At 46.0% G+C, this 15,115-nt stretch overlaps 1 protein-coding gene across 1 annotated transcript in view; it reads left to right on the top strand.

Annotated features, from left to right (window-relative positions):
* The window catches only part of LOC137433066 (ankyrin-3), a 482,046-nt gene that overhangs the window by 101,342 nt on the left and 365,589 nt on the right, over nt 1-15,115 (top strand). The window lies entirely within an intron of this gene.

Genomic DNA, 15,115 nt, shown 5'->3' with positions numbered 1-15,115 from the left:
CGAGGAGCTGCCATAAGTAAAGGGCCATCACTCCCTAGACTTGGACATAGTTGGAGATATTAGGGGAGATTTTTGGAATGGCGAGGAGCTGCCATAAGTAAAGGTCCATCACTCCCAGGACTTGGACATAGTTGGAGATATTAGGGGAGATTATTTGAATGGCGAGGAGCTGCAATAAGTAAAGGGCCATCACTCCCTAGACTTGGACATAGTTGGAGATATTAGGGGAGATTATTGGAATGGCGAGGAGCTGCCATAAGTAAAGGGCCATCACTCCCTAGACTTAGACATAGTTGGAGATATTAGGGGAGATTATTCCAATGGCGAGGAGCTGCAATAAGTAAAGGGCCATCACTCCCTAGACTTGGACATAGTTGGAGATATTAGGGGAGATTATTGGAATGGCGAGGAGCTGCAATAAGTAAAGGGCCATCACTCCCTAGACTTGGACATAGTTGGAGATATTAGGGGAGATTATTCCAATGGCGAGGAGCTGCCATAGCCTTTCCTCTCAAGACCTGGATATTTTCAGTGAGATTGATGGTATTGTTTGACCAAAGTCCAGAACGACTGGATACGTGATCAATGTGCTTGCTCTGAAATGTACTTTTTAGCTTGATCACAATTATCACCTTTTGTCATCATCAGGAGTTTATTTTGTAGTCCCTGCTTGATAGGGAGCCAATGAAATTGCTATAAGTGGGTGTGATGTGGGAAGATGATCGCAAAGCACCACGTTGTGGCTTTCCTCTCTCTCTTTTCGTTTGCAGTATAGTTTGAGAGCTTTATAAAAAGGTACCCATGGGATCCCTTTGTGGTGTAGTGCATTGCTAATGGATGATTGATCTTGAGCTATTCTTGCACATTACCCGGTCGATCACACAAACCAAAAATACAGCAGCGTATTTTATAATTTCTGTACAACTGAATAAACTCATGCAGAAAGCTACATTCAATTTGAAGTTTACTACATTGATGAAGAAGATCATAATGAAATAAGTTAAACCAGGTATGGTATTAGAGTTGCCTATTTCATGTGCAAGTGTGCAGATATGGAGGAACCGTTGACGAGCAAAAAACAGCATGAATGGCTATTTGATTGGACAAATGGTGCTGCTCAGTGGACACCCTGAAAACCTGTACAGAAGTAAACTACTGCTTGGAGAATTGATGGGTGCTCAAGATAAGGATAAAAGATGAATGAATTAGGGATACACAGATATACTAAACCTGGGAGATTAAAACAAAAAGTGATTCGTATGATTATTATATTCTAACAGTTTGGGCAGAGGTGGAATAGACAATGGAGAGATCTGAATACGAAGAAAGGCAAGAAAATCTCGACCCAAAAAGAGGCTAATAGACCCATGCACCATGCCCTTACCACTTCAACATCGCCCCTTCTCTTCCGCAAACTCATCCCAATGACCCAATTTATGTGCACATTCACCCTCTATGACACTGACACCCAAACTCCAAACGTGACATCCGCTCGTTGATAGGGTAGAAATTGAACAACCGACACCCACACTCATTCCAACATGACATCCTCTCGGCGGGTCAATAGGATGAAAAGTGACAATTTTTCAGATGAAAATTGATGATTTTATAAGTTTGATTTTGAGTTGACCTTTGACCTTTTGACCAAAAAATAGTTTGTTTCCCAATTCAGTGAAACACTATGCAAATGCTGTTAAATTTACAAGTCAGTCGGATGGATGAAAATTAATGGGTTTTCAGATGAAAATTGATGATTTTGGAAGTTTGACCTTGAGTTAACCTTTTGTCCTCAAAATAGCTGGTTTCCCTATTTAGTGACCCAATGTGAAAATGCTGTTCAATTTTCAAGTCAATCGGGAGAAAATTGATGTGATTTATTATTAATATTATTATTATTATTATTATTTTGTATACAAGAGCGAGGCTTGTGTAAGGGCTAGCACATTAAACACTCATCAGCACATAAAACACAAAAAAAACATAAACGGACACATACAACAATAAAGGGAGGGGGGACAAGATGGGGAGAGAGAGAGGGAAGCACACAAGCACAACAGCAGAGAACAGGGACATCGGGATATCTGTGGAAGGGAGAGGGTTGGGGGATGGGAGTGGGGAGGGAAGGGGTACACGGTATAAAAACAAATGGACACTACTCGGAATTTCAAAGTTTTTTAGATGAAAACTGATGATTTTGGAAGTTTGACCTTGAGTTGACCTTTGACCTTTTCACCTCAAATAGTTGGTTTTCCAATTTACTGACTCAATGTGCAAATGCTGTTCAATTTTCAAGTCAATCGGATGAAAAATGGCGATTTTAGAAAGTATAACTCCAGATGACCTTTGACCTCAAAATCAATAGGCTTCTCAAATGTGTCGACCTCTACAACTTCGTAAAGTTTCATGATGATCGGTTTAGGATTGTGAACTGGAGGCGAGTGACAAACAAACAAACAAGAAATATGTCGTGCATGGCACGATACTTGCGAAATCCCTAAAATAAGTTGTTGGCATATATTGACCTCAAAAATAATTGGTGGTTGAATTCAGTGACCAGATATGCAAGTCCTCTTACAATTCCAAGTCAATTGGGTGAAAATTTATGATTTTAGAAATCTGGCCTATGTTGACCTTTTGGCCTATGTTGACCTCAAAAATAGTTGGGGTTGAATTCAGTGACCAGATATGCAAATCCTCCTCAAATTTCAAGTTAATTGGATTAAAATTGAGGATTTTAGAAACTTGGCCTATGTTGACCTTTTGGCCAATGTTGACTTTAAAATAATTGGTGGTTGAATTCAGTGACCTGGTGTGCAAATCTACTTCAAATTTCAAGTCAATCAGATGAAAATGGAACATTTTATAAATTTGGCCTATGTGAACCTTTTGGCCTATGTTGACCTTAAAAATACTTGGTGGTTGAATTCTGTGATGAGATGTGCAAATCCTCTTCAAATTTCAAGTCCATCGGAAGAACATTTAGGATTTTAGAAATTTGGTCCATGTTGACCTTTTGGCCTATGTTGACCCTTTGGCCTATGTTGACCTAAATAAAATATAATTGGTGATTGAATTCAGTGACCAGATATGCAAATCCTCTTCAAATTTCAAGTCAATCGGATGAAAATTTAGGATTTTAGAAATCTCGCCTATGTTGACATTTTGGCCTATGTTGACCTATGTTTTGGATCTTCGGGATGTTTTGGGTATTCAGGGTGTTTTGGGTCTTCAGGGGCTTTTGGGTCTTTGGGGTCTTCCAGGTATTTTGGGGTCTTCAGGGTGTTTTGAGTATTAAGGGTCTTTTGGTTCCTCTTAGTCTTTAAGAATATTTTGGGTCTTCAGGGTGTTTTGGATCCTTGGGGTCTTCGGGGTCTTTGGCGTCTTCAGGGTCTTTTGGGTCTTCGGATTTTTTGGGGGGTTTGGGTCTTTAAGGTTATTTTGGGTCTTTAAGTGTATTTTGGGTCTTCAGGGGGTCTTGGTGGTCTTAAGGGTCTTGGGGGATTTAAAGGGTCGTCAAATGTCTGAGGGGTCTCAGCAGTCTAAACGTAATTAAGAGTTCACGAACTGTGTTTTGGGTGTTAATTGGTTATAAAGAAGAAGAAGACGTTGTCGTCGCATATAAATATGCATAACCATATAGGTTTGCTCTATTATAATAATATATGGTGTGTTCATGGATGTTCATGTTATAGTATTATTATTATATGGTGTTGTAGCGACCCATGGGTCCCCCAAGCAAGACCGGCATCAGAATCTCCTTGCTCCAGCCGGTGACGTCACCGGCGGGGATCCCCGGCGCCAGAGTGGCTGGTCACGTGACCGCCAAAGCGTGCCGCGCGTGCGGGTATAATGAGCTACACCTGTGGATCACGTGACCACCGAAGCACGCCTCACTTGAGAGGCGTGGCTTTCGGTTTCGGTTTCGCTTTATAAGGCAGCCCGATAAACGGGCTTTAGTGTTCCCGAATTGGTTTTACGAATAAACATTTTCTCGGACGAGTTTGTGCCTTGCCATCCTTTTATCCGTATTCTGCTGGAGTCCGGACTCCTTCAGTGTGTTAATTGATGTTTGAGTTATAGTATTATTATATGGTTTGTTAATGGATGTTTGAGTTATAGTATTATTATATGGTGTGTTAATGGATGTTTGAGTTATAGTATTATTATATGGTGTGTTAATGGATGTTTGAGTTATAGTATTATTATATGGTGTGTTAATGGATGTTTGAGTTATAGTATTATTATATGGTTTGTTAATGGATGTTTCAGTTATAGTATTATTATATGGTTTGTTAATGGATGTTTGAGTTATAGTATTATTATATGGTTTGTTAATGGATGTTTGAGTTATAGTATTATTATATGGTTTGTTAATGGATGTTTGAGTTATAGTATTATTATATGGTGTGTTAATGGATGTTTGAGTTATAGTATTATTATATGGTGTGTTAATGGATGTTTGATGGATGTTTGTTAATGGATGTTAATGGATGTTAATGTTAATGGATGCTAATGGATGTTTGTTATGGATCGCGGATTAGATGTTATTTACCGAGCGGTGGTATTGCCGCGACCGTTACAGGATCCCCAATTGGCCCGACTCCCCCAACGTTCACCAGATCGCACCACAGATATTCAATCGGGAAACCTCTAAAGCGACCGAAAGAGAAGGAAGAGAGAAGAAGACAGAGTACGGAGGAATAACAGGATTTATTATGTATTTTCACAAGCCAGAGCAACGAGAGCAATCGGTTATATTCAGCGAATGGAAGGAGCAGATACACAGTGAATCGTTAGCTTATACTATTCAATTTACTTAACCCCAGGACAACGATTAGGACAGACGACGTTCACACTTACACGGGGGAAATTGCAGGCAGGAATGGCGGAGGTGGGTTGCTGGGGAGGGAGGCAGGGTCAGGTCCCTGCAACCGGCAGGGCTGGAGGTAGCAGCTCCCAATTCTTCGCGTTTTTGGCGGGAAAACCCTCGGTCGCGTCGACGCTGCTGATGCTGTGGACGTCACGCGCTGGCTCGGTCACACCTGCTCCTCTCCTTCTGGTGGAGCCGTCTCCCTCCTCTCAGCGCGTCTCTCCAAAGCTTGTTTCCTCTCCAAGTACCTCTCCTTTTTGGTTTGGAGCGTCTCTCATCTCACAGCTCACAGCTCAGCTCACAGCTCAGCTCACAGCTCATCTCTCCTCTCATCTCTCATGTCATCTCTCATGGCATCTCCCGAAGCAGTCCCTTCCAGTCGCTTTTATTACTCGGGGCGGAATCAAGCCGCCGGCTGCGAGGGCACGCCTACCGGGTCGCTAACCGCGGTGCTGGTTGGCTGTTAGGGCTGTCCGATTCCTCCTTTGATCATGACAACGTGCCACGCCTGTGAGTTGGCGGCTCCTACCCCCCTCTTCTCCGAGATGAGCACATGGGCAATGGCGGCTTGCGGGATTGAACACCACTCGCACCGCTTTTGAAAGGAACTTTGGAGAGCGGAGATGATTGGGGAAATTGAAAGGGGCCTACGCTTATTTCGTTTGATACAATGCAGAGTCAATCTAGTGGGAAATACATATTTAGCCTACATAGAATAAGGAAATAAACTATTTAAAAAGATATATCGTGGCCTGTGTGTAAGTTTCATGGAATTAACTAGGAGGACGGCTGCGACCATTATTTACATTACGAGGGTGTTACACACAACAAAACCATACTTTTCACATTCGTTACACTTCCTCCAAAATTGTTACACTTTTCAAAACCGTTACACTTCTCAAATTCGTTACACTGCACCCTCCTTTCTTCAGGTCCGGACTCGGGCCTACAAAACTTTAACTTAGTGTGACACGTAGGTGTAATTCCCTCTACAATTAACCTGACCCTGAGTGGGACAATCTTAAAACACAAATAAGTATGTCCCCCTATTGCATTGCACCCTGTCTAACAGACTCAAGCCCACAGCTAACCGAATTACGGAATTGTTCTCAAACTATACATTTACGGTGGGGAGCATTATTTACAGTGACGTTATTTCTTATTTACAACGCAACCCAGGACCTGTGTTTTTTGTTTTTTTTCTTTTTAGGGAACAATAAAAAGAAATTCCTGTTGGGAGGGAGGAGACAGCACGCATTGCATCAATGCACCAGTACCAATACCACCAAAGCACCCAAAAGCACCACAAAGCACCAAAAGCACCACAAAGCACCAAAAGCACCACTCGGTGCACAGTCACCACGGTTCATAATAAACACAACAAAACAACTGGTGGTGGTCTTCTCTTTCTCTGCTGGGCCGATGTTCTTCCCGACGTCTTCTGGCTTCATGCGGCCTACTTGGAAATAATAAAAAGCACAACTTGTGTTCATTTTTATTTAGGGCCTCAGGGGCCAACTAAGGGTGGTCCACCTGTTTGGCATAGGTGCCGCCTTACCGAGGTCCGCAAGCAAGATTCCCTGGCCACTATGGCCGGTCTCCAACAGAGGTGCCCTGCCCCAGAACCTGGGGTCCATCAAGTGGTACTTGGCCGCAGAACAGCGGTCCATAAAGTGGTACATCAACGCAATGCATGCTGGTTCTGAGAATCTCGTGCGCACAATGGCCATCTCACGCACGCTCCCCTCGGCACCCAATGGCGCACAGGTCCTCAAGTGGGAGACAAAAGGGGGGAAGACAAATGAGCGAGGGGTAAGGTCACAAGGGTACACGTCAATAAAGGCAATGCAGGGTGAAGTGCGTACGGAGAGCGAAGTGAGAAAAACTTGTCCGTACCATACGTCACCCCCCCCCCCCCCTGTCACCTACACTACCCTTGCCCTTACCCCATATTTACAAGAATTTACACCTTTACAAATTCGTCACTACGTCTTGTCTTCCTCATCTTTCCCTTCTACACCAAATTCGTCTCCAATCCCTCTACTTCAAAATTTGCCATCGCCAATTCATCATCAATCCTCATAAGGAGGGAGAGATGGAATTACGCACAATGTCACACCCACGTCATGATGCGTCTCACAATCCAAAACATTTGCATTAATGAAAAATAATAAAACATGGCATGGTGTGGAGTTACCTCATCTCAGGTGAGTGGATGCAGATGGTGCGAGGAGACTTCAATCCTAACTATCCTCTAAATGACTTTAACACCCTTTACACTACCCGGGGTCTTTCCCTGCCAATCCATTGGCCACTTACTCTATGGGTTCTAACAACCAATTCCCATTGACCAAACTGTGGTGCTTCTCAATTTGGGGTCTCACGCCCTCGATTCATCTCCCGGTGCCCTTGCACAATTTCTGGGCTGTGACGTGTAGCTCTCCCAGCAGGTCTACCCACCTGCACACCTCCACCACTGTAGTTGCCACCCGAGCTTACCTAGCTCCTCACCCTAACCTAACTAACTGGGGAAGACCCCTCCTGGCTCTGTCACCCCACTCGGTGCCCTCTGGCACTGGGCTACCCGGGTCCGTCCTCCGGATCCTCGGGCCCCATCCACAACAACTACTACCGGCTCCCAGAGCCCATCTGTGGCCTCACCTGGCCGACATCCTCACAGTGGTGGAGTGCCCAAACCAACTACACACACTAACAGGCTACACGCCCAGCCATTTCCACAACACTAATGCACCCATCCAAACATCATTCTTCCACTCGCACCACAGATGCCAATATCCAACCACAATTTACCTGTACCCTCTACCTAACGCTTACACTACCCGCCCCGGGTATTCGTGATGGGGGTCCATCCTTCCCCCATTCACACCTTCGCACCATCCACTCCACTCCATAGTTTCCACCATACTCACTCCACGACCATCCATCCCAATACGCCATATATCCCATACCATTTATTCCACACAACCATTCTCCATACCTGTTGTTGCACACCTGTGCACTCATACCTGGTGCCACCTGCACCCTCCTTTCTTCCTGGACCATTTGGTCATCACAATACACAATCACCACTACTATCACTCAAACACTGCTCCACACACCTGTTCAGTTGCACACCTGTGCAATCACCCCTGTTCAATTCTCAAACACACGGCATCATCTCATCTAACTACTCCCCTCTGAAACTTGCGCTTCCCAGTCACCCCTTTAAACTATTGCGCTCCCACGTCATTATCATCCACTCTACTCTACCTGCGTCCCCACTACAGGTGTCATTGTCACTAACTAACCTTAACGTTACCTAATGTCATCTTCGCTAGATCCCTACACACAATATCCTAACCCACCCGGGCTAGTTTTCACTGCCATACACCCCATAAGCTAGTGCTCCTTTGCCCCCCACCTGTGAGGGATGGTGGATTTGCCATCCCACCACATCGGGGAGGTCCTATCAATTTCGCTCGTCCAAATCCAACAAATCAAAAATTTGCCATTTACTGCTAATCACCGTACCAATCATCAAATTTTGCCTTTTTCTAATTTTGGGTCCAAAACACTATCCTCATCACCCGTCTACTTATTAGATCCTCTCGGTGCGCCAATTCCCTTCTAAAGCTCGGCTTCGTACAGCCGAGCAATGAATGCGGGTTGTTTTGTGCCAGCGGCTGGATACGTCCCGCATTCGGGGCAGGGACGGGGGCTTACCCGAGCCGAGATCCCATGCCCCACCTCGGCGTGGAGCCATCCAATGTCCCGATCTCGACCTGCCGGCACGTCTCAACAAAAAGTGGTCGCCATGACGACCCTTCCTATCGAGCTGCCCGCTCCGCCTAGTGGAGCCCGGACGCGGCCGTTCCAAGCGAGGCACAGCGTGGATCGCGTACGGCGGTCCTTTTGAACCCGCCGTGGCTCGGAGCCCCGCTGGTTCTCGCGGCACGCGAAGCCCGGCACGCACCGAGGGCCCGATTCGGCTAAAAGTCGCTCTAACCGCTAACCCGGTTACCGTCGATGCCTCACCTGCATGCTTACACGCATACGCTACCCCTTTCTTGCTCATACCTCCAGCTGTTCCCATGCTCCTCGTACCTTTCCTTACACACCTCGGTACACTCATTCCGCTCACAGACTTGGTCACACACCTGACCACCGAGCACCTTGGCACACATTCGTCGCTCACACACCTCACCAACACACCTCTTCGCGCCCCTTCCTCGGTCACCTCCTCTGTGACAATCACAGGTGTGCTTTCACTCGCACACCCAACCACGTGCCTCACGACCAACTCAAGTGTGCATTCCCACACACGCTCTACCATTCAAGGTGTGCATCCTTCCATTCCAGGTGTACATCCTCGCTCACCTGTCACAACCAACTCACGCTCCGTGTCACTCTCACTACTCTCACCTCCACTCTCGGTCGCGCACTCACCCTTACTCTCGACAGCGCACTCTTTCCCCATGCACCTGTCCGTTACACACCTTTCTCGCGCACACTCTTGCGCACACTCTCCCGTTACATCCTCTGTAACACTCACCACAGGCGTGCATTCTCCCTTACTCTTGACAGCATGCGCTTTCCCCATGCACCCGTCCGTTACACACCTTTCTCGCGCATCCTCTTGCGCACACTTTTTCGTTACTTCCTCCGTAACACTCCCCACACCGCGCTTCCATGTGCTCCCTCACACACGCGCTACTACCGACTCACTCTCGACAGCACACTCACTAGTCGGCGCACACTTTTTCCTCACACACCCCATGGTCGGACATTCTCGCACACCTCTTTTTTCGCACACCAGACCTGTCGCACACTTCACCAACGGCCTTTCACGAACACCCGGATCCAAACCAATCCCCAAGCCGACTGAAGCTTTCCTCACATCATATACATTGCCGAATATATCGCCACTCACCTTGGCACCTCGTCTCCGCACCTCTTTTGCCACCTGCAAACTCTTTATTTGGTTAGTGAGCAGCACATCATGAGTTGAGCACCGACCTTGTACCAATTCCATTACCTCCTCCTTTATTTCTCTCTTAGTTTCTGTCCGTCTCTTCTTAATTTCACTCACCTCTTCTTCCACTTCCTCTAATTTTTGCTTCACCTCTTTTATTTCCCGGTGCGTCTCCTCAAGTTCGTCCTCTAAGGCTACCGTGACCGTCTCTATGTGCATCCTCACCTGCCGGTCCTTTGTCTCCATTACCTCTGTCACCTCGTCCAACCTCTTCGTCAACCCCTCATGTACCATCTGACATTCCTTTTGTGTTGCTATTAATTCGTTTTTAATGTCCTTTTGTGTCGCTTTTAAACCTCCGATGATTGCAGTGTTCTTTTCCACTTGGTCCGCTAGTTCCCTTTGTCCGACTGTCAGCTGTTCTACTCCCTTCGTCAGACCCTCTATGCCCCCCTGTAACCTAGCCGTATTATTCCTCACCTCTTTCTCCATACGCTTCTCACCTCGCTTTACCTCCTCGCGTAGCCCCGAAACCTCCTCACTTACACCTCATCGTATCCCCTCTTTCATCTCCTCAATCTCTTTTGTAGATGCCACCCTCATCTGTCCCAATTCATCCCTCTGAGCATCCAGTTTACTTTCTAACCCGATTTGCACCTCCTCTATCTGGTTCCCCATTCGTTTGATTTCCCTGGCAGATTGTTCCCCTATTTCCCGCAATTTGTCCTCCATCCTATTTTCTAACCCCATTAACCCATTTTTCACCTCTTTTATCCCGTTGTCTAACCCCTCAAATTTCTTGTCTAATCCTTCAAATTTCTTGTCTAATCCCTCACCGGTACCCCTCGCTTCGTCCCTCATTACCCCCAATTGCTCATTCTGAGCCTCCATCCGGTTCCCCATTTGTCCCATACTGCTTTTCAAACCTCTAATTTGGTCTCCCAATTGCTCATTATTCTTTTCCATAAGGGCCTTCATTTGCATCATAAAAAGGTTCAAATCCACTGGTGGCGCTGCTACGGTCGCGGGCGCGGTCGCCGTGGCCATGTGCGAGGCGCCATTTTCCGCGCCCGTAACCTCGTGCGAGAGAGCGCCATTTTGTGCGCCTGATACCCCCTCAACCACATTGCCAATGTTCTCCTCCTCTCTTTCCTCCACATACATTTCCCCGAGGTCCTGGGTTACCCCTAACCCGTCTATCTCCCCCACCGACATCCGATCGCCTTGATTGTCCATGGCGCGATCTCAAAATTCGGGTTTTATAAAACAAAATTTCGGCAGCTCGTAATTTTGACCAAAATTTTTTTTTTTCTACACGTTTTTAAAAATTTGGTTCGGGCCTCGAATCCCACTCCCAGACACCAATTGTTACGGATCGCGGATTAGATGTTATTTACCGAGCGGTGGTATTGCCGCGACCGTTACAGGATCCCCAATTGGCCCGACTCCCCCAACGTTGACCAGATCGCACCACAGATATTCAATCGGGAAACCTCTAAAGCGACCGAAAGAAAAGGAAGAGAGAAGAAGACAGAGTACGGAGGAATAACAGGATTTATTATGTATTTTCACAAGCCAGAGCAACGAGAGCAATCGGTTATATTCAGCGAATGGAAGGAGCAGATACACAGTGAATCGTTAGCTTATACTATTCAATTTACTTAACCCCAGGACAACGATTAGGACAGACGACGTTCACACTTACACGGGGGAAATTGCAGGCAGGAATGGCGGAGGTGGGTTGCTGGGGAGGGAGGCAGGGTCAGGTCCCTGCAACCGGCAGGGCTGGAGGTAGCAGCTCCCAATTCTTCGCGTTTTTGGCGGGAAAACCCTCGGTCGCGTCGACGCTGCTGATGCTGTGGACGTCACGCGCTGGCTCGGTCACACCTGCTCCTCTCCTTCTGGTGGAGCCGTCTCCCTCCTCTCAGCGCGTCTCTCCAAAGCTTGTTTCCTCTCCAAGTACCTCTCCTTTTTGGTTTCGAGCGTCTCTCATCTCACAGCTCACAGCTCAGCTCACAGCTCAGCTCACAGCTCATCTCTCCTCTCATCTCTCATGTCATCTCTCATGGCATCTCCCGAAGCAGTCCCTTCCAGTCGCTTTTATTACTCGGGGCGGAATCAAGCCGCCGGCTGCGAGGGCACGCCTACCGGGTCGCTAACCGCGGTGCTGGTTGGCTGTTAGGGCTGTCCGATTCCTCCTTTGATCATGACGACGTGCCACGCCTGTGAGTTGGCGGCTCCTACCCCCCTCTTCTCCGAGATGAGCACATGGGCAATGGCGGCTTGCGGGATTGAACACCACTCGCACCGCTTTTGAAAGGAACTTTGGAGAGCGGAGATGATTGGGGAAATTGAAAGGGGCCTACGCTTATTTCGTTTGATACAATGCAGAGTCAATCTAGTGGGAAACACATATTTAGCCTACATAGAATAAGGAAATAAACTATTTAAAAAGATATATCGTGGCCTGTGTGTAAGTTTCATGGAATTAACTAGGAGGACGGCTGCGACCATTATTTACATTACGAGGGTGTTACACACAACAAAACCATACTTTTCACATTCGTTACACTTCCTCCAAAATTGTTACACTTTTCAAAACCGTTACACTTCTCAAATTCGTTACAGTATTATTATATGGTTTGTTAATGGATGTTTGAGTTATAGTATTATTATATGGTTTGTTAATGGATGTTTGAGTTATAGTATTATTATATGGTTTGTTAATGGATGTTTGAGTTATAGTATTATTATATGGTTTGTTAATGGATGTTTGAGTTATAGTATTATTATATGGTGTGTTAATGGATGTTTGAGTTATAGTATTATTATATGGTTTGTTTCTGGATGTTTGAGTTATAGTATTATTATATGGTTTGTTAATGGATGTTTGAGTTATAGTATTATTATATGGTTTGTTAATGGATGTTTGAGTTATAGTATTATTATATGGTGTGTTAATGGATGTTTGAGTTATAGTATTATTATATGGTTTGTTAATGGATGTTTGAGTTATAGTATTATTATATGGTTTGTTAATGGATGTTTGAGTTATAGTATTATTATATGGTTTGTTAATTGATGTTTGAGTTATAGTATTATTATATGGTTTGTTAATGGATGTTTGAGTTATAATATTATTAACTCAACTTTACTACCGTCCAGTTGAGTTCATCACATACTGAACCCTTCTGCGTTCTTCGTCGTCGTCGTCTGTTGTCCATTAACTTTTCGACGTTAACACTCCAGCGTCCACAAATATCAACCGATTCTGATCAACCTTGACATGCATCATCCTTACCCCAAGGACCAGCTTGGTATTACATTTCAGCCTGATCCTTTGAAAAATGGCGGATGTAGGCGACCATTTTGTTTTTGGTCATGAAAACGACGTTAACACTGGCGTCCACAAATATTAACAGATTTTGATCAAACTTAGAATGTTTAACCCTTATCACACACGGTAGGTTGCTATTGCATTCCAACCCGATACGTCACAAAATGGCCGCCATATTGTTTTCAGCTCCGAAACGACGTTAAGACTTTAACGTCCACAAATACTTATGGATTTTGATCAAACTTGGTTTGTGACTCTTACCACACAAGTTAGGTTGCTGTCGCATGTCAACCCGATCTGTCACAAAATGGCCGCCATAGGCCGGCATATTTTTTTCAGCTCTTAAGAAAAGTACAAGAATTTAGGACTTTAAAGTTGTCCAGTCAGTTCAGTTGAGTTCTGCTTCCCTGGAAGCTCTAGTTATTATATGGTGTGTTAATGGATGTTTGAGTTATAGTAGTGTTGCGGTTTTTAGAACCCTCACTTGTAAATTCGTTGTAAATAATTCTCTTTGGTAAAGGTCAAAGGTCGCACCCGTAGTTAGGCCATATTACAACACGTAGCTCACCATAAAACCTTTAGTTATTTCCTTAATATGTGTTTAGGTAAGGCCATGTTCCCATTAGTTGAATCTGCGTTGCATTAATCAAATAACACCGGCCCTATTCTGTACATTTTACCACTCTCTCAAATTGGTGTTCCTCGCTTTTGGTTGTTCGCTGCCTTGCTCCAAACGCCATTGAGCACGTGGTCAAGCTGGAGAATGAGGGCGGAGCGTCGGGAGAAGGCGTGGCCCCCTGTCAACTGGCCGTCAAAGGTGGAGCCAAGGAGCCCTCGCCAACCAACAGGGCTGAGGTGAGCTCGCCGGTGGGCGTGTCTCCATGAACCGCGGCTTGATCGCGAGCGTGTAATACAAGCGCGAGCGCAAGCCTTTTTCAAGAGAGAGTCACGGAGGCGAGGAGACAGAGACAGAGACTCGGGGGAAGGCGCAAGGTATGAGTGAGAAGACCGCTGGGGAACTCCTTTTTGCATGAACTGCTCGACCTGAGAGAGAGAGAGAGAGAGAGAGAGAGAGAGAGAGAGTGAGTGAGAGTGGGAGAGTGAGTGAGAGTGGGAGAGTGAGTGAGAGTGGTCGACGTAGTACGTACATGTCCCAGTTTCCCCCGCTATATTCGTAAGGTCCGGTTGCGCGCAAACGCCATGAAGGCGCATACCATTCTTCGCCGCGGACCTGGAGCTTGGACCGGAGCGGATCCCCTCGCTTGGACAACCTGCCTGGACCTTCCTCCCCTATACTACCCATCACCCTTCCGTGTAAGTCTGTTTGTTTGTCCTGGGGTATAAGTTAAGAATGTATGGTTAAGCTTGCTTTGTGTCTTCTTCTTCTTCGCCTTGTACATTCTCCACTTTCGTTTCCTCTTCGGGTTTTTGTACGTACTAAATAAATCTTTGTTCTTCCTACCTTTTGGTTTCCTCTCCATCCGATCGCTTTAGTGATTTCCCTAATTGAGTACCTGTGGCACGATATCAGAACCGCTCAGAATCGGGTTAGTCTTTTTGCTAATGGCTCGGGCTTCGGATTGCTAAACCGCTCGGCAATTTTCATCATATCCGTGGCCCGAGCGGAAATTATCTCCCTGCTTTGCGGAGCGATTGGCACTCAGGTATTTGGGACCTCCGTTGACCAATCACCCTGGCCAATCTCGACCGCAAAGGAGCGTTATAGTTTCCAGGATCGGGGGGACGGCCAGCTTAAAAGACAAGGAGATTAACCCCCCCTTGGTAAGGGGAACGCCGACCCCCGAATCTGCAACAGTATTATTATATGGTTTGTTAATGGATGTTTGAGTTATAGTATTATTAACTCAACTGGACTCCCGTCCAGTTGAGTTCATCACATACTGAACCCTCCGGCGTCCGTCGTCTGTCGTCGTCG

Source organism: Myxine glutinosa, chromosome 8 (genome assembly GCF_964187855.1).
Source record: "Myxine glutinosa chromosome 8, kmMyxGlut1.1, whole genome shotgun sequence".
Classification (NCBI taxonomy): Eukaryota; Metazoa; Chordata; class Myxini; order Myxiniformes; family Myxinidae; genus Myxine; species Myxine glutinosa.
Note: the sequence above shows the minus strand (reverse complement) of the source record. Positions and strands in the feature narration are given on the sequence as shown.